Raw genomic sequence first — 26,922 nt, forward strand, 5'->3', positions numbered from 1 at the left:
AGGAGCAACTTAGATGAAAAAGTAGATCAGGCCTGACCTGTGGTGGCGCAGTGGATAAAGCGTCAACCTGGAAATGCTGAGGTCGCCGGTTCGAAACCCTGGGCTTGCCTGGTTGGGGCACATATGGGAGTTGATGCTTCCAGCTCCTCCCCCCTTCTCTCTCTCTGTCTCTCTCTCCTCTCTCTCCCTCTCTGTCTCTCTCTCTTCCTCTCTCCTCTCTAAAAATGAATAAATAAAATAAATTTAAAAATTTAGAAAAAGTGGATCAGGCCCTTTATCTTATATCATGGTAGTCACCATAAGAAGACCAGCGGTCTCCTAGTTACACCCCCATGCAGCCCTTCTGTCCCCATCCTGAAATCCTTTGACCAGGCCTCTGAAACTCATCTTCATGCATCAGCAAAATCCTCTCCATTCTCACCCTGGTTCCTGAAGAGTCTCTTAGTTTTCTGCCATTCCGGCTTAGAGGTTCTCATACCTATTGGACCCAACACTCCATTTTTACAATGTATATATATATATATTTTTAATTTTATTTTATTATTTTTTTATATTTTTACAGAGACAGAGAGAGAGTCAGAGTGAGGGATAGACAGGGACAGACAGACAGGAACGGAGAGATGAGAAGCATCAATTATTAGTTTTTCGTTGCGCATTGCGACATCTTAGTTGTTCATTGATTGCTTTCTCATATGTGCCTTGACCACAGGCCTTCAGCAGACCGAGTAACCCCCCTTGCCTGAGTGAGCTTTTTTGGCTCAAACCAGATGAGCCCGCGCTTAAGCTGGCGACCTCGGGGTCTCAAACCTGGGTCCTCAGCATCCCAGTCCAATGCTCTATCCACTGTGCCACCGCCTGGTCAGGCTTTACAATGTATATTTTGAAATGCCCCCTTCACTATTCTAAAATGAAGTGTGATAACAGAACCTGTCTACACACACAATTCCCCCAAACCAATATAATATCGTAATTTTAATATAATTGAGAAGTAAAGGAAGAATAATTTATAATAAAATAGTATGCATTTTAATATGTAAAGGATGGGATATAATTCCACTAGAAGACATAATGAAATGGTCTTGCATATACTTCAACCTGGGAATGTGACAGCTACATGTGTGCTGCTTAGTGACTCAGAGACCACATGTAGGGTGATGGCATTTTCCTAGATGATGAGCAATTCTTCATGAAGTTCTGTGAACAATTGATGAACAATTCTTCACAAAACAAAGTGCAGTCTTTTCTGAATTTATGTAGTTGTTGAATTTCTGGAAAAGTCAATATATATTAAAATCTATGATCTGGCCTTCATAACCTTTCTGACCTTATCTCCTACCACTGTCCCCACTGCTCTCTCTGTGCCACCCATCCTTGCTTCCTCCGCACTACTTGGAACATATTAGGCACACTTTTACCGCGGGGATTTGTACTGGCCCATCCCCAGTACCTAGAATGCTTTTCTCGCACAAGGCGCTTGCCCTCAATTCCTTTGGGCCTCTACTCAGATGTCACTTTCTCAGTGAGGCCTACCCTGACCATCCTTTTAAAGTTACAGCTTTCTACTAGCACATACCCTGATCTATTCTTCTCATAGCGCTCCTCACCCTCTTACAGAATATATAATTCACATCTTTATTATGTTTGTTATTTATTGTGTGACTGTCCCACTTGAGTGTAAGCTCTAGAAGGGCACATGTGTGTGTGCCCTGATGCATCCCTATTACCTGAAACGATGCCTGGCACATAGTTAGCTCTCTCAGTAAATGTTAAATAAATGAATAAATGAATGAATGAACAGGTTTTTTTTACCTACATCATTGTCCTGTGGGACATGATAAAGTTGTATGGAATGTGGTGGAGTTCTTTTCTGTGTGGAGCTGTCTTGTCCAGTTGAACATCCCTAGTCCATGCCCACTAAATATCACCAGTGATCTCAAATTATTGTGACAATCCAAAAGGCCCCCAGACACCCCTTGATTGCACTGCAGCCCCTGCTGAGACCTGCTGCTTGAATAGCGGTCTGGCTCTCCCCTGAGCACCTTGCTCCCCAGCAGGAGGCCGGGAGGTAGGGGAACGTGTCCTCATTCTAATTCCCTTCCCAGACATATTCTTCTCCTTCTTAAACAACCTTATTTTTTTTAGAAATAAATTTTTTTTATTTAAAAATAATTTTTAGACTTTTGAAAAGTTTTAAAAATAAGACAAAGAATTCCCATATATCCTTCACTCAGATTCCCCAAATATTAAGAAATTATACAACTACAGTTCAATTATAAAAATTAGGTAATTAACATTGGCATAGTACTATTAACAAAAGTACAGAATTATCAGATTTTATCAGTTTTTTCACTAATATTGTATTTATCTTCTAGGATTGAATTTTTTTTTTTAGATTTTATTTATTCATTTTTAGAGAGAGAGAGAGCGAAGAGGGGAGGAGTAGGAAGCATCAACTCCCATATGTGCCTTGACTGGGCAAGCCTGGGGTTTCAAACCAGTGACCTCAGCATTCCAGGTTGACGCTTTATCCACTGCGCCACCACAGGCCAGGCTAGGATTGAATTCAAGATCCCACATTGCACTTAGTTGTCACTTGGGCTCTTTCAATCTGGTGCAGTCCTTTAGTCTTTCTTTATCTTTCATGGCTTTGATACCTTTGAAGAGTCTTGGCCAGTTATTTTACAGAATTTTGGTTTATTTGATGTGTCCTTGTGATTATAGTACAGTTAGGGAACTTGGGCAAGAATCCCACAGCAGAGATGTGCCTGCAGTACTTTGTACCAGGAGGCACATGATACCAGTTTGTCTCAATATTGGTTTTGTTTACTTTGACTATTTAAGATGGTGTCTGCCAGGTTTCTCCTTTATAGTTATTCGTTTCCTTTATAATTAATAAATAATTTGTGAGTTGATATGTTAAGTAAATATCAACCACGTTGTTTTAAATCTCAGATCATCAGATTATACCATCACCCACCTATCTGCATTATAGTCAGATACAGACAGACACATACCTGCCCCTGTCACACCTCATCCCTGGAAGAATTTAGCTACTAGTTTCCTGTCACTCTGTATAACACTGGCCCAGTCCTACTTCTTGTGATTTTAATATCCAAACAGATGACCCTTCCAGTGTTCCTGTCTCTCATTTCTGTGATCCACACTCCTACAATACTTGAATACTTTTGCCTTTCAGCCTCACCTCAGCCATGCACTCTGATAGCTGTACTCTTCTTATCAGTTCCTGTGACAGCATTGCCTCCGTAATCTCAGTCTCAGGCACCCTGCTATCCATCCACTACTTCTTATCCTCCTGGTTCACTCCCTCTAACACCCCATCTCCAGTAATCCTTCAGCGCCACTGGGATGGAAGGTTTTCATTACCCTTGACTTTCTCCATGTTCCTATGTCCTCCCTTTAATCGGCTTAGATTCCATGCTCCATCATTATATCATTCCCTTGCATACATCCCTACTTCCCTTGCCCTCTGTCACTTCAGCGTACTGACAGGGCAATACCCCAGCCCTGGCTAAATCCAGTTCCGCCTGCTCCACTGTACTTCCCTAGGCCATTTGCTCTTCCACCCTCCTAGATGACTATTTCTTTCTTTTTTTTTTTTTGTATTTTTCTAAAGTTGGAAATGGGGAGGCAGTCAGACAGACTCCCACATGCGCCCGACCAGGATCCACTCGGCACGCCCACCAGGGGGTGATGCTCTGCCCATCCTGGGCACTGCTCTGTTGCATCCAGAGCCATTCAAGCGCCTGAGGCAGAGGCCATAGAGCCATCCTCAGCGCCCAGGGCAACTTTGCTCCAATGGAGCCTTGGCTGCAGGAGGGGAAGAGAGAGACAGAGAGGAAGGAGAGGGGGAGAGGTGGAGAAGCAGATGGGTGCTTCTCCTGTGTGCCCTGGCCGGGAATCGAGCCCGGGACTCCTGCACAGACGCTCTACCACTGAGCCAACCGGCCAGGGCCTAGATGACTATTTCATACCTTCTCTTCAAATCTCCAGCACCTCCTCTCCTACCCTATGCTCAGGGTACCTACTTGACTAAAAAATTAAAACCACAGAGCCATCCTCAGCTCCTGGGAGCAATGTGCTCGAACCAATTGAGTCATGGCTGTGGGAGGGGAAGAGAGAAAGAGAGGGAAGGAGGAGGGGGAAGGGTGGAGAAGCAGATGGTTGCTTCTCCTGTGTGCCCTGACTGGGAATCGAGCCTGGGATATCCACACACCCGCCGATGCTCTACCGCTGAGCCAACCAGCTGGGGCCTATTAGTAAGAACTCTTTATGTGTTTTAGATACAAGTCTCTTGTCAGTTATATGAAATACAAATCTTTTTGCTCATTCTGGGGGTTGTCTTTTCACTTTTTTGATGGATAAAAGTTTTAAAATTTGAAGTCAAATTTATCTATTTTTTATTTTGTCATTTGAGTTTTTCATATCATATCCAAGAAACTATTCCATAACCAGGGTTACAAAGATTTATTCCTATGTTTTCTTCCAAGAATTGTATGGTTTTACGCTTTTACATTTAGATTGTTGATGCATTTTGAGTTAATTTTTGTATGTGGTGTGAGGTAGGGTCCAAATTTTATTCTTTTGCATATGAATATCTTCTTGTCCTAGCACCTTTTGTTGAAAAGAATATTCTATTCCTCACTGAATTGTCTTGGCAACCTGGTGAAAAATCAATTGACCATAAATCATGCATTTAAAGGTTAATTTCATGACTCTGAATTCTGTTCTAGTGTGTGAATTCGGTTCTTTTGAAACAGTTTTGAAATCAAGTTTTGAAATCAAGAAATGGGAGTCTTCTACCTTTATTCTGCTTTTGCAAGATTGTCTTGGCTTTTCTAAGTCCCTTGCATTTTTCTACATGAATTTTAGGATCAGCTTGTGAGTTCCTGCAGAAAATCAGCTAGAATTTTCACAGGGATTGTGTTGAATCTGTATATCTGAATCTATATGTCAATTTGGAAAGTATTGTCATTTCACAATATTAAGTCTTACTACTCATGAAAATGAGAAGTCTTTCCATTTAGGTTGCCTTTCATTTCTTTTGAAGTGTTTTACAATTTTCAGTATGCAAGTTTTGCACTTCTTTTGTTAAATTTATTTCTAGGTATTTTATTCCTATTGCTGCTATTATAAATGGGATTTAAAATTTTTTCTTTATTGATTTTAGTGAGAGAGGAAGGAAGTGGGGACAGGAACATCAATCTTCTCCTGTATGTGCCCTGACTGGGATCAAACCTGCAGCCTCAGCACTTCAGGATGATGCTCTAACCAACCAAGCTATCTGTCCAGGACAATTTAAAAAAATTTTTACTTGCTGATTGTTCATTGCTACTGTATAGAAATACAATTGGTTTTTATTGATTTTTTTTAAAAAAAATTAAGTGAGAGCAGGGTAGGCGGAGAGACAGACTCCTGCACGATCCACCTGGCAAGCTCCCTATGGAGCAATGCTCTGCCCATCTGGGGCGTTGCTCCGCAAATGAGCTATTTTTAGCGCCTGAGGCAGAGCCCACAGAGCCATCCTCAGGGCCCAGGGCCAACTTGCTCAAATCAGTCAATCGAGCCATAGCTGTGGTAGAGGGATGGAAGGTGGAGAGAGAGACAGAGGGGGAGGAGGAGGGATGGAGAAGCAAATGGTTGCTTCTCCTGGGTGCCCTGACCAAGAATCAAGCCTGGGACATTAACACACTGAGCCAAAGCTCTAACACTGAGCCAACTAGCCAGGGCAGTTCAAATAGTTTTTAGTGGATTTCTTACAATTTTCTATATACTAGATCATGTCATCTACAATAGAGATAGTTTTACTTTTCTTTTCCAGTCTGAATTTTTTTTTTTCTTAGCTAAATTGCCTTGGCTAGACTCTCCGATACAGTGCTGAATAGAAGTGATGACAGCGGGTATCTTTATCTTGTTTCTGATCTTAGGAGGAACTATTGAGTCTTTCTCCATAAGTGTGGTGCTAGCTGTGGGTTTTACATAGATACCTTTTATCAAGTTGAGGAAGTTCCCTTCTACTCCTAGTTCTCTGAGTGTTTTTGCAATGAATGGGTGTTGGGTTTTGTCAAATGCCTTTTCTGCGTTTACTGAGATGATCATGTGGAGTTATGCTTTATTCTCTTAATATGGTGTATTACATTGATTGATTTTCAGATGGTAAACTAACCTTGCATTCCTGAAATAAGTCCTAGTTGATCTTGTTAATAATACTTTCTATATGTTGCTGGACTTAGTTTGCTAGTATTTTGCTGAGGATTTTTATATAAGGGATATTGGTCTGTAGTTTTCTTGTGTTGCCTTTGACTGATTTTGATATTAATATAATAACTAGCTGCATGGAATGAATTTTGAAGTGTTTTCTCCTCTGTCTTTTGTATGAGTTTGTGAAGGATTGATATTTACTTTGTTCCCTTTTCTGTTCCTTTGTTCTTTAATTCCTCTCTTCTTTTGTGTTAAGTAGATATTTTCTACTTTACCATTTTAATTTCCATATTAATTCTATATGTATACTGCTCATAAAAATTAGGGGATATTTTGCCTGACCAGGCGGTGGTGCAATGGACAGAGCGTTGGACTGTAATGCGGAGGACCTAGGTTCGAGACCCCGAGGTAGCCAGCTTGAGTGCGGGCTCATCTGGCTTGAGCAAGGCTCACCAGCTTGGACCCCGAGTCACTGGCTTCAGCAAGGGATTACTTGGTCTGCTGTAGCCCCACGTTCAAGCACATATGAGAAGGCAATCAATGAACAACTAAAGTGCCACAACAAAAAACTGATAATTGATGCTTCTCATCTCTCTCTGTTCCTGTCTTTCTGTCCCTATCTATTCCTCTCTCTGACTCTCTCTCTGTCACTGTAAAAAAAAAAAAAAGGAAAAAAAATTAGGGGATATTTTATAGCTTCATGTTCATTTTGAAAATTCCCTAATTTTTGTGAACAGTATATTTTTAATTAACGTCTTAGTGGTTACCCTGGAGAATACAATTAACATTGTAACTCAAAACAATCTACTTTGGACTAATTTTTTTTTATTGATGAGAGAGAGAAAAAGAAATATCAATTTGTTATTCCACTTATTTATACATTCATTGGTTGGCTCTTATATGTACGCTGACAAGAGATCAAACCCACATCCTTATTATATCAGGATGACACTCTAACCATCTGAGATACCTGGCCAGGGCAGGTTTAATTCAATAGTATATAAAACAATTTGCTCCAATATGCCTCTGTTCCCTTTCCCCTCCTTTGTAGTATTGTCATACAAATTACTTCTTTATACATTATAAGCCCATCAACACAGTTTTATTATTATTGCTTTATATAGTTATCTTTTACAACAGATAGGAAAATACAAGTACAGAAATCCTTTTTTTCATAATAGCTATGGAGTTACCTTCAAGTGTCTGTCTATTAAGTCCCAAATATTGGTCCCCTCAAGGACATGTTCATTTTTTTAAAAAAGTTTTAAATTTTAATTTATTGTATTGACATGGTTTAAAGTGTTCCGCTCAATTTAACCCCCTCTACCCACCGCATCGTGCCCCCGCCCCGTACCCCATGTAAAGTCTCTTTCCATTCTCATTTCCCCCTTAGCCGCCTCCCCCACCTCCACACCCCTCTGGCTAGTGCTACCCTGTTGTCTGTATCTCTGTGTTATGTATATATAGTTTGGCTAATGCCCTCACCCTCTTTCATCCAGTCACCTCTTCCCCCTTCCCTCTTCGCTGACAGCTTTCCATCTGTTCCCTGTGTCCATGTCTCTGTTTCTGTTTTGTTCCTAAAAATATGGAATACTTTGCAAATTTGCGTGTCATCCTTGCGCAGGGGCCATGCTAATCTTCTCTGTATCGTTCCAATTTTAGTATATGTGGCTGCTTTCCCCCCCTGAATATGTATCATAATATACTGTTTCTTTGCTTGTCTCACAATCTTTTGTCAAAAACTGGACATTTTTGATACTCTAACAACTCTGGTATCAGACTCTTCCACCCTCGAGGTTTGTTGTTCTGGGTTGTACGTTTGTAGTTTATACTGTTACTGTTATTTTCTTGTTGCTGTTTACTTGTTCGGCAAGTTTTCTCAACTAATTCTGTGAAGTCTATATTCCCTGTATTACTGTGTGGCCCCTGAGTTATTCCCAAGCCTTTTTTTTAAGTTCTTGTTTTTATTTTTTATTATTTATTATTATTCTTTTTTTTAGTGAGAAAGAGAGACAGACAGACAGTAAGGGAGAGAGATGAGAAGCATCAACTCATACTTACGTCACTTTTAGTTGTTCTTTGGTTGCTTCTCATATGTGCCTTGACCAGGGGCTTCCAGCTGAGCCAATGACCCCTTGTTCCAGTCAGGGACCTTGGGCTTCAGGCCATCAATCTTTGGCTCAAGCCATGATTATGGGATCATGTCTGTGATCCCACATTCAAGCCGGTGACCTGGTGCTCAAGTTAAAGTAGCCCGCACTCAAGCAGTAACCTCAGGGTTTCGAACCTGGGATCTTAGTGTCCCAGGTAGATAGATGCTCTACTTACTGCACCAGAGTCAGTCAGGCTAAAGTTCTTGCTTTTATTTTTATTTTTTTAAAGAATTTTTTTAATATTTTTATTTATTTATTCATTTTCATTAGAAAGAGAAAGGAGGGGTGAAGAGATAGAACAGGGGGAGGAGCAGGAAGCATCAACTCCCATATGTGCCCTGACCAGGCAAGCCCAGGGTTTTGAACCGGTGACCTCAGCATTTCCAGGTTGTTGCTTTTCCCACTGTGCCACCACAGGTCAGGCTCTTGCTTTTATTTTTAAGCCTAGATTCCTTGGGGTCACACTTGGTAAGTATAATTTGATGGTCAGGCAGTGATTGGTCAAATAGATTTCCTTAAATGCCTTGTGTATATGTCTCCTGCCTTCTGCCATGGAGATCCGTGTGAGCAGGCATGGCTTCACGCTTCAGCCAGTTTCCATGGCAGCTTTAGATTTCACTGTCTGCTTGCACAGGGCCTCACAGTCAGCCAGATGTGAGTGACTCGGCTCTCTCCTTTTTCATTTCTTTCTTGGGCACTCACACAGCAATGTGATCCTTTTAGATCCCCAGGAAAATATCGGACCTTTTCAAATTTTCTGTAGTTGTCTCATTCTCCAGGATTTTCTCTAAAATTCCAAGCCAAAGCATTTATATCTCTCTGTTGTCTGGAATTTAGTCAGCTTTTGGCTCCTGAACCACTGAGTTGAAGAAGGCGAGAGAACGGGAATAGTCGCAAGTTAAAATGTCACAGAATCAGCTGTCTTACCAAGATTTAGTAGTTTCTGTTGAATAATTTTCATTTCATCTATGTCTTTGGTTAATTGCCAGAGTTTTGAAATGGTTGGCGTTAGTTGGTTTGCCTGTATTTTCTTTTTTTTTTTTTTTAACAGGGACAGAGAGAGTCAGAGAGAAGGATACATAGGGACAGACAGACAGGAACGGAGAGAGGTGAGAAGCATCAATCATCAGTTTTTCGTTGCGGCATCTTAGTTGTTCCTTGATTGTTTTCTCATATGTGCCTTGACCACAGGCCTTCAGCAGAGCGAATAACCCCTTGCTCGAGCCAGCGACCTTGGGTCCAAGCTGGTGAGCTTTTTGCTCAAGCCAGATGAGCCTGCACTCACTCTGGCGACCTCAGGGTCTCGAACCTGGGTCCTTCGCATCCCAGTCCAATGCTCTATCCGCTGCGCCACTGCCTGGTCAGGCTGTATTTTCATTGTTTAGTGGAATAGGTAATTCACCAAAGCTCTCACTCTGCCATTCCATCTATCTCTATTGCTCCCATCTTTAAGAAAGTATAAAACTCTCTTTGTTCCCCATACCCTTGCAGCTATGGCTTAATTTCTCTTTCCCCTAACAGTAGAACTCTCTACTAAAAGTTGTCATTCTTCAGTTTTTCCTACTCTTTCCCCTTCTCTTTGTTCTTATCAAATGTATCAGAGCCTGACCAGGTGGTGGTGCAGTGGATAGAGTGTCGGCCTGGGACACAGAGTACTTTGAAACCCTGAGGTCGCTGGCTTGAGCGTGGGCTCACTGGCTTGAGCGCGGGATCACTGCCTTGAGTGTGGGATCATAAACGTGAACTCACAGTCTCTGGCTTGAGCCCAGATGTCACTGGGTTGAAGCCCAAGGATGCTGGCTTGAGCAAGGGGTCACTCACTTTCTTATAGCAACCCCCACGCCCCCTTCAGGGCACATATGAGAAAGAAATCAATGAGCAACTAAGGTGCCACAACTATGAGTTGATGCTTCTCATCTCTGTCCCTTCCTTTCTGTCCCTGTCTATCTGTCTCTGTCTCTCCCAAACAAAAAAGAAATATATTGGATATGTAATAAAAGAATAAAACATTATTATATACATGAGTTTTAAAGATAATATAATGAAAACTCAAGAACTCACAAGATTAAACAAGAACATTAATAATAGCATCTATACCTGAATCATGTTGTGTCATTCCCCCCACACCACCCCCGCCCCAGAAATTACCCCTCTCCTAAATTTTGTGTTTAACATTCCCTTGCTCTTTTTTTTTATATGTGTGTGTGTGTATTTCATATTTGTGGAGATGCTTAATCAATACATTGTTTATTTGGCTTGGTTGTGAGCTTTGTAAAAATAGCATCATACTGTACGTGGTCTTCTGGGACTTACTTTTTCACTCATTATTTTATTTCCAAAATTCACCAATGTTTTATATGTAGCTGTGGCTTATTCATTCTCGATGCTGTATTATATTATTTGACAGTTAAACAAATTATTCAACCATTTATCTGTTGATGGAAATTTGGGTCATTTATAGCATTTTGCTCTTATGAACATTCTTGTACATGTCTCCTGGCATACATGTGTAACTACGTTTCTAAGGTACATTCCTAGGAATGGAATTGTTGGTTAATAGGACATATAAACATTTGGTTCAACAAGATTGTGCTATAATGTATTTTAAACTGATGACCCACACCCTAATCAATACTTGATATTGTCCCACTTTTTAATTTTTGTCATTATAATGAATGTAAAGTGATACCTCATTGTGGGCTCTATTAACATTTTTTCAGTCACTAATGTGATTAAGCATCTTTTCATGTTTACTGGCTACACATATTTCTTCTTCTGTGAAATGACTATTACAATCTTTTGCCTATTTTTGAAATTGGTATTTTTATAATTTTTATTGATTTGTAGGAACTATTTAATTATGTGGATACTCATCATTTGTCAGTTATACATGTTAGATATTTCTCCTCAGTTTGTGGCTTTTTTTTCATGGTATCTTTACAGGAGCAGAAATTCCTAATTTTAATTGAATTGAACAATTCAGTCTTTTCTGTAGAGATAGTACTTTTTGTGTTTTGTCTTCCTTTAAAATATGATCTTAAAGATATTCTTTATTTTCTTTTAATAAAAGCTTAAAAGTTTGCCTTTCCCATTTAAGTCCTTAATCTAACCAGGACTGATTTTTGTGTGGTATAAGGGGATAAGATAGGGAGCCAGTTTTATTATTTTCAAAATGGATAGCCTTACGATCTGAAGTGCTACCTCTGATGCACATCTGTGTAGGTCTGTTTCTGGGATCTCTGCTGTTTGCTGGATTTTTATCTGTAATCAATACCACACTACCTCAATTTCTTTAGCTTCATAAAGAATCTCGATATTGCCTGACCAGGTGGTGGTGCAATGGACAGAGCATTGATTGACCTGAGAGGCTGAGGACCTAGATTTGAAACCTTGAAGTCACAGGTTTGAAGCCCAGGGTCGCTGGCTGGAGCCCCCTGGTCAAGGCATGTATGGGAGGCAGTCAAAGAACAACTAAAGGCCCTGGGCGGTTGGCTCAGTGGTAGAGCATCGGCCTGGCATGCAGGAGTCCCGGGTTCGATTCCCAGCCAGGGCACACAGGAGAAGCACCCATCTACCTCTCCACCCCTCCCCCTCTCCTTCCTCACTATCTCTCTCTTCCCCTCCGGTAGCCAAGGCTCCACTGGCCCGGGTGCTGAGGACAGCTCCATGGCCTCTGCTTAACGTGCTAGAATGGCTCAGGCCACTGCGAGCAACGCTCCAGATGGGCAGAGCATCGCCTCCTGGTGGGCATGCCGGGTGGATCCCGGTTGGGCGCATGCTGGAGTCTGTCTGACTGCCTCCCCGTTTCCAACTTCAGAAAAATACAAAAGAAAAAAAAAAAAAAAAAAGAAAGGAAAGAACAACTAAAGTGCTGCAACTACCGAGTTGGTGATTCTTATCTCTCTCCCTTCCTGTCTGTCTGTCTCTCTCTCAAAAAAAACCCCACAATTAAAAAAAAAAAAAGAATCTCAATATTTGCTAGAGCAAAATCTTCCCATTTTATTCTTCAGGAATCTCATATATTCTTTGTCCTTTGTTATTTCAAACATTAATGAGCTTGTTATGTTCTATAAAAATATTAGAATTGCAGTGTATCTATAGACAGTCTGAAGAAAATTGATATGTTTATGATGTTCAATCTTCCTAGCTATGAATGCTATATATCTTTTCATTTTAAGTAAATTCTTGTATATCTTTTGGTAGAGCTTTTTAATTTTCTGCATAAGGTCTTGCATTTTTTTTTCTTTCATTGCCTTTATTATTTTTTAAAATTTAAAACGTTTTTTACTTATTGAAGTTATTGGGGTGGCAATGGTTAATAAAATGGTATAGGTTTCGGGTGTATAATTTTGTAATACAGGTCTTGCATATCTTGTGTTAGATTTATTCCAGGTATTTGTGGGGTTTGCTGCTATTATAAATGAGATCTTGTTATGTACTATTTTTTTCTTTTGGAGGGGTGTAGCAATGAATTTGATTTTTTTTAACATGAAAGGAGGGGAGCTGGTGAGACAGACTCCTGCATGTGCTCTGACCAGGATCACATGGCAACCCCCACCTAGGGCTGATGCTCAATCAACGAAGCTGTTTTCAGCACATAAGGCTATTGCTCGAACCAACTGAGCTATCCTCAGCACCTGGGCGATGCTCGAAGCAATGGAGCTACAGGCTAAGGGAGGGGGAGAAGGGGGAGAGACGCAGATAGTTGCTTCTCTTGTGTGCCCTGATTATGAATTAAACCTGGTACATCCATATGCCGGGCCGATGCTGTGTCCACTGAGCAAACTGGCCGGGGCCAAAGTTGTGTTTTATTTTTTAAATATTTTTATAAGATTTTATTTATTCATTTTAGAGACAAGAGAGAGAGAGAGACTTTTTTCTTTCTTTTTAAAAAAGATTTTGTTTTAAAGAGAAGAGAGAGAGAAAGAAAGAGGAGTGGGGAGGAGCAGGAAGCACCAACTCCCATATGTGCCTTGACCAGGCAAGCCCAGGGTTTTGAATGAGTGGCCTCAGCATTCCAGGTTGATGCCTTATCCACTACACCACCACCAGAGGTCAGGCCCAAAGCTGATTTTTAATTTTTATTAATTTTAATGGGGTGACATCAATAAATCAGGGTACATATATTCAAAGAAAACATTTCCAGGTTATCTTGTCAATCAATTATGTTGCATGCCCATCACCCAAAGTCAGATTGTTCTCCGTCACCTTCTATCTAGATTTCTTTGTGCCCCTCCCCCCTTTCCTCTCTCCCTCCTTTCCTCCCCCCGCCCGCCCTCCATACCAACACACTGTTGTCCATGTCTCTTAGACTCGTTTTTATGTCCCACCAATGTATGGAATCCTGCAGTTCTTGTTTTTTTCTGATTTACTTATTTCACTCCGTATAATGTTATCAAGATCCCACCATTTTGTTGTAAATGATCCGATGTCATCATTTCTTATGGCTGAATAGTATACCATGGTGCATATGTGCCACATCTTCTTTATCCAGTATTCTGTTGTTTTTTTTTACAGTGATTAAAGCCTTTAAGCAAACTCTTGCACAATACAGCAAGAATCCACAAAAGAGTAGTGTCCTTAACATGTTCACCAAGTCCATGTTGGCACCATCACCATTCCAAATCCCTGCAAATGCAACCCAACCCCAGTTCAGTCTGTTAGGAGCTGTCACAAGGAGCAGGAGTCCATGAAAAGTCCATATCCAGGAAAAGTCAGCATGGCACTGGAATTGTTGTCACAATTATCTACTTTGCAGCTCATGTCCAAGTCCCAATGACCGCTGCTTCTAGCTGGTAATGATTCAGGTAGACTGGAAAAGCCATCTGCAGCATGTGTGGAGATGGAGCTTCTGTTCTCCTCTGCCTGGAGAGATGAGACCAGGTTGCTTTTCCCTGGGGCTCTGTGACTGTGGCATGGTAAAGAGAACCTTGGGATACACTAAGCTGGGTGGCAAAGGTAGATTCATAATAGAAGTTGGCAAAAGGGGGAAAGAGAGCTCTAAATTAGGAGTAGGTCCCAGCCTGAAATATGAGTGGGGCATTGAGTTAGGAGGAATAAAGGAAACACTATATATTAAAGCAGCAGAGGGAGATGACGTCAGAATAATGGCGGGGTAGGAAGCGATACCGATAAATCTCCCCCAAAACTCAACAAGATCTTCAACCAGAAACAGAAAAACCTATACTTGGAGCTTCCAGATGCTTCGCAATACACCCAAAGGTATGATTGAGTGAAAAATTGGCTAAATATATAACCAAACCCCGAAGGAAAAAGGGAGTAAGAAATGCTCCGCCTTCCTCACTAACCTAAACAGGGCGGCTTTCTCTGGTAACTGTGAACATAGAAACTGAGGCGGGCAAAGGGGGTGAATAGATCCAGGCCGCCGCGGCACAAACGGCCGAACCAGGCTGTGGCACACAGATCCAAGCCGAGGAAAATCTGATCCTGTGGCAACCCGGGCAATACAAGCTAACACTCGCGCCAAACCCAAACAAAGAAAGACAAGCGGAGCGGCCATTTTACCCGGTCTCCTGGTCGGTGCGCAGTTAGTGGGCGAGAATTTCTTCCTAGGCCCCGAGAGTGGGTGCCCGTGTTGCCCCACGGAGAGGCAGGGTCAGAGGCCTTTCTGTGGGCCGAGGACAGAGTCTCTGGGCAGCCCCAGCGCCCTGGGAAAGCCACGCACGGGAGGGAGTGAGAACTACTACCAACGGTGGAGATTTTCCGTGCTGGTGAGGGTTTCACTCAGAGGGAACCGCGGCCGGCCTCATATCCTGGTGTGCGCGCGCAGATAAGGAGTGAGCGATTCCTCCGAGTGCCTCCGCAGTGCGTGCCCGTGTTATCGCAGAGAGGGGCAGAGTCAGGGGCCTTTGTGTGGGCCAAAGCAGAATCTCGAGCCGCCCCAGCGCCTTGCAAAAGCCGCGCACGGGGACGGAGCGAGACTCAATTCCAATGCTGCAACTTTTCCCTGCGGTTGGGGGTTTCACTCAGAGCGTGAGATTGCTGGCTGGATATCCTGGTCGCAGACAGTGAGTGAGAGTTTCCTCCAAGCGCCCCCCAGAAGTGGGTGCTCGCTTGTGTTACCAGACAGAGTGGCAGAGCCAGTGGTCTTTGAGTGGGTGGAAAGCCCGCCTGATTATGCTAGCAGCTCTGACTGACTGAGCCTTACCCAGAGCCCTGTGCTGAGTGGAAATAGAGTGGGGAGTTGCCAGCTCTTTGAGCCTCTTACTATCCAGGCAGAGACAGCAGCAACCCCATAGCTGGATTATCAGGCTACTAATTGAGGAAGGAAAGACTAGGAGAAAGGCTCCAGGAACACGGACTCTCTCACTGTCGGAGCCTATAAATGCTAATGAGCCTCGACTCCCACGAGACTAAAGCACAATACATGACATTGCCATAGAGACTTATCAACTGCAAGCCTCTACCTGAGCGTGCCAAAGGGGCAGAACCCGGGGTACAGAGTCACCGACCAGGAAGAGGGAGAGAAAAGAAAAAGCAAGAAGATAACCTCTCAAAAACAAGAATAATATGCAGACTTTATAACCTATCACATTTTATTATATTTGTTCGTTTGTTTCTCTTATCTTCATTCTTGATACTTTTTTTTCTTCCTCCAATTTGGCCGATTAACTCTCTACTGGTCTTACTCTCTCCTCTCCTTGAACTACACTACCCATAAGTGTTACATCTCCCATTATCTTTTCTCTTCTCTTCCTTTCTCTCTATGAGGGTTGCACTCCAAAACCCTTAACTCTCTCTCTCTCTCCTTTCTTTTTTCTTCTTTTAGTGGTTCCCTCTTTTTTTTCTCTCTCTCTCTTTCTTTTCTCCCTCTATATTAGTTTCTTCCTTTCTCCTTTACATCTCCTCTCATTCAAAGCTCAATAACAAACAAATTATCTTATCTGGGACTCAAACCTATGTTTGTGGCATTTTGGGGGGTTTTTACTTCACCTTTTTAACTCACTAGCAGTGCTCCCATCCCTGGCTCTCCATACTATCTAGTTCTTGTTCCACTAAATACAATAGTAAGTTTTTAATTTGTCCCCCATTTTTCCGTTTTCCTCTTATTCCTCTCATCATAACTCTTAGACAACCAACACCTAAAAGCAAATCATTTTATTCTTGACCCAAATTTTTTCCTTATTTGCTTTTTGTGGGTCCATACGCTCTTTTTTTTTTTCCTTTTTTTCTTTTTTGCCCCTTTATTACTTTTCCCCAATTCAGGCCCTCCATCACAGGCATTGTTTGTTATAACTCACAGTCCACCACAAGATTTTCTCAAGAAAGAGGGGAGAGGAGAGGAGAGGAAAAAAGGAGGGGGGGAATAATTTCCTTTTTTAAAAAATTTTTATTTTATTTTATTTTTCTTTATTTCATTATTAATTTTTTTTAAAAAAAACAACTCTTTTCGATTTTTTATTTATTTTTTTAACTTTTTATTCTTTATTAAATCTCATTAATACTATCAACAAAACCACCCTCAGATGCCATTAAGGAAGAGAAAATCGAATATCATGGATACAAAAGAAAGAGAGGTAACACAGCTAGATGAGGAAAAATCTATGGAGAAAAAATTTAATATATTGGAAACCTTGGAGCTAAATGACAGAGAATTCAAGATAGAAATCCTAAAAATCCTCCGAGATATACAAGAAAACACAGAAAGGCAATATAGGGAGCTCAGAAAACAACTCCATGAACACAAAGAATATATGTCCAAGGAAATTGAAACTATAAAAACAAATCAACCAGAGATGTAAAACTCAATTCACGAGCTGAAAAACGAAGTAACAAGCTTAGCTAATAGAACAGGTCAGATAGAAGAGAGGATTAGTGAAATAGAAGACAAGCAACTTGAGGCACAACAGAGAGAAGAAGAAAGAGACTCAAAAATTAAAAAAAATGAGATAGCCCTACAAGAATTATCTGACTCCATCAAAAAGAATAACATAAGAATAATAGGTATATCAGAGGGAGAAGAGAGAGAAAATGGAATGGAGAACATACTCAAACAAATAATAGATGAGAACTTCCCAAGCCTGTGGAAAGAACTAAAGCCTCAAGTTCAAGAAGCAAACAGAACTCCAAGTTTTCTTAACCCCAACAAACCTACTCCAAGGCATATCATAATGAAATTGACACAAACCAACAGGAAAGAAAAAATTCTCAAGGCAGCCAGGGAAAAGAAGAATACAACATATAAAGGAAGGCCCATTAGATTATCATCAGATTTCTCAGCAGAAACTCTACAAGCTAGAAGAGAGTGGACCCCAATATTTAAAGTCCTGAAAGAGAGGAACTTTCAGCCACGAATACTATACCCATCAAAGCTATCCTTCAAATACGAAGGAGAAATAAAAACATTCACAGATACAGAAAAGATGAGGGAATTTATCATCAGAAAACCCCCACTCCAGGAATTACTAAAGGGGGTTCTCCAATCAGATACAAAGAACAAAAAAAAACAGAGCCACAAGTAAAAGCTCCAAGAAGAACACAATAAAACCAAATTTAAACTGTGACAACAACAAAAAGAAAGAGGGGGAGAAGACGGAGATTAACAGTAGCAAAGGACGATGGAGTGCAAAAGTACTCACAAAATAGTTCGCTACAATGAACAGGGTAGGGACCCTTTTCATTACTCAAAGGTAACCACCATTGAAAAAACCACCACAGAAGCACATGAGATAAAAAAGATAGCAACAGAGGAAAGATGTATGGAATACAACCAAATAAAAACAAAAGATAGAAAAACGAAAGAGAAGGATCAAACAAGACACGAAACTAACAGAAAGCAAGATATAAAATGGCAATAGGGAACTCACAAGTATCAATAATTACACTAAATGTAAACGGATTAAACTCACCAATAAAAAGGCACAGAGTAGCAGAATGGATTAAAAAAGAAAATCCAACTGTATGCTGCCTACAGGAAACTCATCTAAGTAACAAGGATAAAAACAAATTCAAAGTGAAAGGCTGGAAAACAATACTCCAAGCAAATAACATCCAAAAAGAAGCAGGTGTAGCAATACTCATATCGGATAATGCTGACTACAAGACAGGAAAAGTACTCAGAGACAAAAATGGCCATTTCATAATGTCTAAGGGGACACTGAATCAAGAAGACATAACAATTCTTAATATATATGCACCAAACCAAGGAGCACCAAAATATATAAGACAGCTACTTATTGATCTTAAAACAAAAACTGACAAAAATACAATCATACTTGGAGACCTCAATACACCGCTGACGGCTCTAGATCGGTCATCCAAACAGAGAATCAACAAAGACATAGTGGCCTTAAACAAAACACTAGAGCACCTGGATATGATGGACATCTACAGGACATTTCATCCCAAAGTGACTGAGTATACATTTTTCTCCAGTGTACATGGATCATTCTCAAGAATTGACCATATGTTGGGCCACAAAAACAACATCAGGAAATTCAGAAAAATTGAAGTTGTACCAAGCATATTTTCTGATCATAAAGCCTTGAAACTAGAATTCAACTGCAAAAAAGAGGAAAAAAATCCCACAAAAATGTGGAAACTAAACAACATACTTTTAAAAAATGAATGGGTCAAAGAAGAAATAAGTGCAGAGATCAAAAGATATATACAGACTAATGAAAATGACAATACCACATATCAGAATCTATGAGATGCAGCAAAAGCAGTGATAAGAGGGAAGTTCATATCGCTTCAGGCATATATGAACAAACAAGAGAGAGCCCAAGTCAACCACTTAACTTCCCACCTTAAGGAACTAGAAAAAGAAGAACAAAGACAACCCAAAACCAGCCGAAGAAAGGAGATAATAAAAATCAGAGCAGAAATAAATGAATTAGAGAACAGAAAAACTATAGAAAAAATTAATAGAACAAGGAGTTGGTTCTTTGAAAAGATCAACAAAATTGACAAACCCTTGGCAAGACTTACCAAGGAAAAAAGAGAAAGAACTCATATAAACAAAATCCAAAATGAAAGAGGAGAAATCACCACGGACACTGTAGATATACAAAGAATTATTGTAGAATACTATGAAAAACTTTATGCCACTAAATTCAACAACCTAGAAGAAATGGATAAATTCCTAGAAAAATACAACCTTCCTAGACTGAGTCAAGAAGAAGCAGAAAGCCTAAACAGACCTATCAGTAGAGAAGAAATAGAAAAAACCATTAAAAACCTCCCCAAAAATAAAAGTCCAGGCCCTGACGGCTATACCAGCGAATTTTATCAAACATTCAAAGAAGACTTGGTTCCTATTCTACTCAAAGTCTTCCAAAAAATTGAAGAAGAAGCAATACTTCCAAACACATTTTATGAGGCCAACATAACCCTCATCCCAAAACCAGGCAAGGATGGCACAAAAAAAGAAAACTACAGACCAATATCTCTAATGAATACAGATGCTAAAATACTAAACAAAATACTAGCAAATCGAATACAACAACATATTAAAAAAATAATACATCATGATCAAGTGGGATTCATCCCAGAATCTCAAGGATGGTTCAACATACGTAAAACGGTTAATGTAATACACCATATCAACAAAACAAAGAACAAAAACCACATGATCTTATCAATAGATGCAGAAAAGGCTTTCGATAAAATACAACACAATTTTATGTTTAAGACTCTCAACAAAATGGGTATAGAAGGAAAATATCTCAACATGATAAAGGCCATATATGATAAACCATCAGCTAACATCATATTAAATGGCACTAAACTGAAGGCTTTCCCCCTTAAATCAGGAACAAGACAGGGTTGTCCACTCTCTCCACTCTTATTTAATGTGGTACTAGAGGTTCTCGCCACAGCAATCAGACAAGATAAAGAAATAAAAGGCATCCATATTGGAAAAGAAGAAGTAAAGGTATCACTTTTTGCAGATGATATGATCCTATACATCGAAAACCCCAAAGAATCCACAAAAAGACTACTAGAAACAATAAGCCAATACAGTAAGGTCGCAGGATACAAAATTAACATACAGAAGTCAATAGCCTTTCTATATGCCAACAATGAAACAACTGAGAAGGAACTCAAAAGAATAATCCCCTTCACGATTGCAACAAAAAAAAATAAAATACTTAGGAATAAACATAACAAAGAATGTAAAGGACTTATATAATGAAAACTATAAACCATTGTTAAGGGAAATCGAAAAAGATATAATGAGATGGAAGAATATACCTTGTTCTTGGCTAGGAAGAATAAATATAATCAAGATGGCTATATTACCCAAAGCAATATACAAATTTAATGCAATTCCCATCAAACTTCCAATGACGTTTTTTAAAGAAATAGAGCAAAAAATCATCAGATTTATATGGAACTATAAAAAACCCCGAATAGCCAAAGCAATCCTAAAGAAAAAGAATGAAGCTGGGGGCATAACAATACCTGACTTCAAACTCTATTATAGGGCCACGACAATCAAAACAGCATGGTATTGGCAGAAAAATAGACACTCAGACCAATGGAACAGAATAGAAAGTCCAGAAATAAAACCACATATATATAATCAAATAATTTTTGATAAAGGGGCCAACAACACACAATGGAGAAAAGAAAGCCTCTTCAATAAATGGTGCTGGGAAAACTGGAAAGCCACATGCAAAAGAATGAAACTGGACTACAGTCTCTCTCCCTGTACAAAAATTAACTCAAAATGGATCAAAGATCTAAACATAAGACCTGAAACAATTAAGTACATAGAAGAAGACATAGGTACTCAACTCATGGACCTGGGTTTTAAAGAGCATTTTATGAATTTGACTCCAATGGCAAGAGAAGTGAAGGCAAAAATTAATGAATGGGACTACATCAGACTAAGAAGTTTTTGCTCAGCAAGAGAAACTGATAACAAAATAAACAGAAAGCCAACTAAATGGGAAATGATATTTTCAAACAACAGCTCAGATAAGGACCTAATATCCAAAATATACAAAGAACTCATAAAACTCAACAACAAACAAACAAACAATCCAATAAAAAAATGGGAAGAGGATATGAATAGACACTTCTCCCAGGAAGAAATACAAATGGCCAACAGATATATGAAAAGATGCTCATCTTCTTTAGCTATTAGAGAAATGCAAATCAAAACGGCAATGAGATACCACCTCACACCTGTTCGATTAGCTGTTATTAGCAAGTCAGGTAATAGCAAATGTTGGAGAGGCTGTGGAGAAAAAGGAACCCTCATACACTGTTGGTGGGAATGTAAAGTAGTACAACCATTATGGAAGAAAGTATGGTGGTTCCTCAAAAAACTGCAAATAGAACTACCTTATGACCCAGCAATCCCTCTACTGGGTATATATCCCCAAAACTCAGAAACATTGATACGTAAAGACACATGCAGCCCCATGTTTATTGCAGCATTGTTCACAGTGGCCAGGACATGGAAACAACCAAAAAGCCCATCAGTAGATGACTGGATAAAGAAGATGTGGCACATATACACTATGGAATACTACTCAGCCATAAGAAATGATGACATCGGAACATTTACAGCAAAATGGTGGGATCTTGATAACATGATACGAAGCGAAATAAGTAAATCAGAAAAAACCAGGAACTGTATTATTCCATACGTAGGTGGGACATAATACTGAAACTAAGAGACATTGACAAGAGTGTGGTGGTTACGGGGGGGAGGGGGGAATGGGAGAGGGATAGGGGGTGGGGAGGGGCACAAAGACAACAAGATAGAAGGTGACAGAGGACAATCTGACTTTGGGTGGTGGGTATGCAACATAATTGAACGACAAGATAACCTGGACTTGTTATCTTTGAATATATGTATCCTGATTTATTGATGTCACCCCATTAAAAAAATAAAATTATAAAAAAAAAATTAAATAAAAAGACTAAAAGACAAAAAAAAAAAAAAATAAAGCAGCAGAAAATAGGACTATCAACACCCACAACAGAGATCTCCGAGGGAAGAATAAAAAAACCTGACTATTCAGGCAAGACATAGTTAAGTGGCCCTTGTGCAAGTGAGACTAGTTTTCCTGCTTCTTGGAAGAAATACCCTAGGCTCGTCCACAGTGTCGTAGATGGGGCCAACAGCCCTGGGCACCTTCAGCCTTCCATGGCAAACCCCAGCATTCTGGGCAAGGTTAGGTCATAGGTGGCTGGAGCAAGGCTGGAAGAGACTGAACCCTCCCTTAGAGGAGCGAGGGGGAAGCTTACCTTCCAGTGTCCCTGTTTCCTCACAGCAAAGGCATGTAAGTCTGGCAGGCTTTAGGCAAAGCTGATTCTTAAATATTGATATTATAGCCATTAATGTTGCTAAACATATTTTTTTAAACAAACTTAATTTTCGAATAATTTTATAGTAATAGAAAACTATATAAAGAGATAGTCTAGAGAGTTCGTATATACTCTTCACCATAGCATATTTGTCAAAACTAAGAAAGCCACATTGCTATATTACTACTAACTAAACTTCAGACTTGGTATGGATTTATCAGTTTTCCCACTAATGTTCTCTTTCTGTTCTAGGATCCAATTCAAAAATACTACATTGCATTTAAGTTGTCCTGTCTCTTTAGTGTTCTCTGGTCTATGACATTTGCTCAGTCTTGACTTGTTTTTTGTGACCTTAGCACTTTTGAGGTATACTAAAGAATTTGGATTTGTTTGAAGTTTTCCTCATAATGAGACTGGGCTTGTTTTTGGAAGAAACACTACAGAGCTGACGTGCTCTTTGCATTACATCATACCAGGGACGTGGGACAGCCCCATGACATCACTGGTGATGCTGACCTTCATCACTTGGTTAAGATGGTTTCCACGTTTATCCACCGGAAAGTTACAGTTTTTCCGTTTTCATTCTCTGTTCTCTGGAAGAATCTGACCCACCCTCAAGGAGAGGGGAGGAATTAAGCTCTACCTCTTGAAGGGGGTATATTTACATGTATTATTTGGAATTCTGTAAAAAAATGATTTGTTTCTTTTCCCTTATATACTTATTTATATATTTATGTGCTCATTTATTCAGTCACTTGCTTTTATCAGTATGAAGTCGTGCATATTTCTTTAATAATTTTGAGTTATAAAACCAGTACTGCTGAATATTATTTGCCTTGTTGTTCAAGTTGTTCCAGCTGGAGGCTTGTTCAGGTTGATCCTGTACCTTCTCACATGCCCTCATCTTTTTGTTTGTGAGCACTTCCTTAATTGCTGGCACTTGAAGCTGCTTCCTACGCATTTTATATTTTTTTCTGCTTCAACCCTAGAATCGACCATTTCTCAAGGAGCCATGGTTCCTTTTAAATTGCCTGAATATTCTCTTGTTTTCTATGATGACCAATATATCAGCTATAAATCTTGATAATTTGGGGGTTTTTTTCTTTCCAATCTTTATACCTTTATTTTTATTGTCTTACTAAGATGGCCAGGACCTCTTAGTAAGATAAGACAGTGTTGAACAGAAAAGATTTTCATTAGAAAGAGAAAGGAGGGGTGAAGAGATAGAACAGGGGGAGGAGCTGGAAGCATCAACTCCCATATGTGCCTTGACCAGGCAAGCCCAGGGTTTCGAACCGGTGACCTCAGCATTTCCAGGTTGTTGCTTTTCCCACTGTGCCACCACAGGTCAGGCTCTTGCTTTTATTTTTAAGCCTAGATTCCTTGGGGTCACACTTGGTAAGTATAATTTGATGGTCAGGCAGTGATTGGTCAAATAGATTTTCTTAAATGCCTTGTGTATATGTCTCCTGCCTTTTGCCATGGAGATCCGTGTGAGCAGGCATGGCTTCACGCTTCAGCCAGTTTCCATGGCAGCTTTAGATTTCACTGTCTGCTTGCACAGGGCCTCACAGTCAGCCAGATGTGAGTGACTCGGCTCTCTCCTTTTTCATTTCTTTCTTGGGCACTCACACAGCAATGTGATCCTTTTAGATCCCCAGGAACATATCGGACCTTTTCAAATTTTCTGTAGTTGTCTCATTCTCCAGGATTTCCTCTAAAATTCCAAGCCAAAGCATTTATATCTCTCTGTTGTCTGGAATTTAGTCAGCTTTTGGCTCCTGAACCACTGAGTTGAAGAAGGAGAGAGAACGGGAATAGCCGCAAGTTAAAATGTCACAGAATCTGCTGTCTTACCAAGATTTAGTAGTTTCTCTTGAATAATTTTCATTTCATCTATGTCTTTGGTTAATTGACAGGGTTTTGAGGTGGTTGGCGTTAGTTGGTTTGCCTGTATTTTCTTTTCTTTATTTTTTTTTTTACAGGGACAGAGAGAGAGTCAGAGAGAGTGATAGACGGACAGACAGACAGGAATGGAGAGAGATGAGAAGCATCAATCATCAGTTTTTCGTTGCGGCATCTTAGTTATTGATTGATTGCTTTCTCATATGTGCCTTGACCGCAGGCCTTCAGTAGACCAAGTAACCCCTTGCTCGAGCCAGCGACCTTGAGTCCAAGCTGGTGAGGTTTTTGCTCAAACCAGATGAGCCTGCGCTCACTCTGGCGACCTCAGGGTCTCCAACCTGGGTCCTTCGCATCCCAGTCCAACGCTCTATCCACTGCGCAACCGCCTGGTCAGGCTGTATTTTCATTGTTTTAGTGGAATAGCTAATTCACCAAAGCTCGCACTCTGCCATTGCATCTATCTCTATTGTTCCCATCTTTAAAAAAGTATAAACCTCTCTTTGTTCCACATCCCCTTGCAGCTATGGCTTAATTTCTCTTTTCCCCTAACAGTAGAACACTCTACTAAAAGTTGTCATTCTTCAGTTTTTTTTTACTCTTTCCCCTTCTGTTTGTTCTTATCAAATGTATTGGAGCCTGACCAGGTGGTGGTGCAGTGGATAGAGTGTCGGCCTGGGACACAGAGTACTTTGAAACCCTGAGGTCGCTGGCTTGAGCGTGGGCTCACTGGCTTGAGCGCGGGATCACTGCCTTGAGTGTGGGATCATAAACATGACCTCACAGTCTCTGGCTTGAGCCCAGATGTCACTGGGTTGAAGCCCAAGGTTGCTGGCTTGAGCAAGGGGTCACTCACTTTGCTTTCATTTTAAGCAACCCCCACGCCCCCTTCAAGGCACATATGAGAAAGGAATCAATGAGTAACTAAGGTGCCACAACTATGAGTTGATGCTTCTCATCTCTGTCCCTTCCTTTCTGTCTCTGTCTATCTGTCTCTGTCTCTCCCAAACAAAAAAGAAATATATTGGATATGTAATAAATGAATAAAACATTATTATATACATGAGTTATAAAGATAATATAATGAAAACCCAAGAACTCACAAGATTAAACAAGAACATTAATAATAGCATCTATACCTGTATCATTTTGTGTCATTCCCCCCACCCCACGCCCGCCCCAGAAATAACCCCTCTCCTAAATTTTGTGTTTAACATTCCCTTGCTCTTTTTTTTTATATATGTGTGTGTGTATTTCATATTTGTGGAGATGCTTAATCAATACATTGTTTATTTGGCTTGGTTGTGAGCTCTGTAAAAAATAACATCATACTGTACGTGATCATCTGGGACTTACTTTTTCACTCATTATTTTATTTCCAAAATTCACCAATGTTTTATATGTAGCTGTGGCTTGTTCATTCTCGATGCTGTACAATATTATTTGACAGTAAAACAAATTATTCAACCATTTATCTGTTGATGGAAATTTGGGTCATTTATAGCATTTTGCTCTTATGAACATTCTTGTTCATGTCTCCTGGCATACATGTGTAACTACTTTTCTAAGGTACATTCGTAGGAGTGGAATTGTTGGTTAATAGGACATATAAACATTTGGTTCAACAAGATTGTGCTATAATGTATTTTAAACTGATGGTACCAATTTATACACCTTTCAGCAATTTGTGTTATTGACCCATACCCTAATCAATACTTGATATTGTCCCACTTTTTAATTTTTGTAATTATAATGAATGTAAAGTGATACCTCATTGTGGGCTCTATTAACATTTTTTCAGTCACTAATATGATTAAGCATCTTTTCATGTTTACTGGCTACACATATTTCTTCTTCTGTGAAATGACTATTACAATCTTTTGCCCATTTTTTAAATTGGTATTTTTATCATTTTTATTGATTTGTAGGAACTATTTAATTATGTGGATACTCATCATTTGTCAGTTATACATGTTACATATTTCTCCTCAGTTTGTGGCTTTTTTTTTTATGGTACCTTTACAGGAGCAGAAATTCCTAATTTTAATTGAATTGAACAATTCAGCCTTTTCTGTAGAGATAGTACTTTTTGTGTTTTTTCTTCCTTAACATATGATCTTAAAGATATTCTTTATTTTCTCCTAATAAAAGCTTAAAAGTTTGCCTTTCACATTTAAGTCCTTAACTAACCGGGATTGGTTTTTGTGTGGTATAAGGGGATAAGATAGGGAGCCAGTTTTATTATTTTCAAAATGGATAGCCTTACGATCTGAAGTGCTACCTCTGATGCACATCTGTGTAGGTCTGTTTCTGGGATCTCTGCTGTTTGCTAGCTTTTTGTCTAATCAGTACCACACTACCT

The 26,922-nt window shown here is 39.9% G+C and overlaps 1 long non-coding RNA gene and 1 other non-coding gene across 2 annotated transcripts in view; one reads left to right on the plus strand and one right to left on the minus strand.

Moving 5' to 3' along the window:
• Positions 1-26,922, plus strand: part of LOC136317299 (uncharacterized) — a 62,348-nt gene that overhangs the window by 923 nt on the left and 34,503 nt on the right. The window lies entirely within an intron of this gene.
• LOC136317948 (U6 spliceosomal RNA) lies at positions 7,799-7,901 on the minus strand. Its single transcript, XR_010727937.1, has one exon. It is a non-coding gene; the product is annotated as a U6 spliceosomal RNA (small nuclear RNA).

Source organism: Saccopteryx bilineata, chromosome X, assembly GCF_036850765.1.
Source record: "Saccopteryx bilineata isolate mSacBil1 chromosome X, mSacBil1_pri_phased_curated, whole genome shotgun sequence".
In the NCBI taxonomy this organism is placed as follows: domain Eukaryota; kingdom Metazoa; phylum Chordata; class Mammalia; order Chiroptera; family Emballonuridae; genus Saccopteryx; species Saccopteryx bilineata.